The following is a 480-nucleotide window of genomic DNA, read 5'->3' as shown; positions in this document are numbered from 1 at the left end:
GAGGGCTGCAAGTGTTTCTGTGCACCAAGGAGATCTGTCTTTATCTGATCGCTTAAAACAATTAGAAAATCACAATCTAAGATCCATCTAGAGATAATAGTAGCATCACCTGCCTTCATCTGCTGCTTCCTATTACATCCAATGTAGTCATCTGCTATCAACAACTGAACGGCCAAGTATGATAATATAATATTCTATTATTTTACCATCTGCGGAGCGCTGCGACTGAAGAACATCATCAGACTCAAAATAAATGTCTATCTATATAGTGCACGGGGAGGAAAAAGAAAGTAGATCCTAAGAGACCTCTAGTTCACCATCATCCTGCTTCTCGGACAGCTTCTTTTATAGGATGATGACCAGGGCTCTTTAAACTGCTCCCCATTTACAGACAACAAAATAAACCTATAAATATGTATTTTAAAAAATGCTCCTTATATTCAAATAGAGAAAAAAGCTAAAAAGATACAATCCCTTTAA

This window comes from Anomaloglossus baeobatrachus, chromosome 8 (assembly GCF_048569485.1).
Source record: "Anomaloglossus baeobatrachus isolate aAnoBae1 chromosome 8, aAnoBae1.hap1, whole genome shotgun sequence".
Lineage (NCBI taxonomy): Eukaryota > Metazoa > Chordata > Amphibia > Anura > Aromobatidae > Anomaloglossus > Anomaloglossus baeobatrachus.
The sequence above is the reverse complement of the archived record's forward strand: the minus strand, read 5'-3'. Positions refer to the sequence as shown.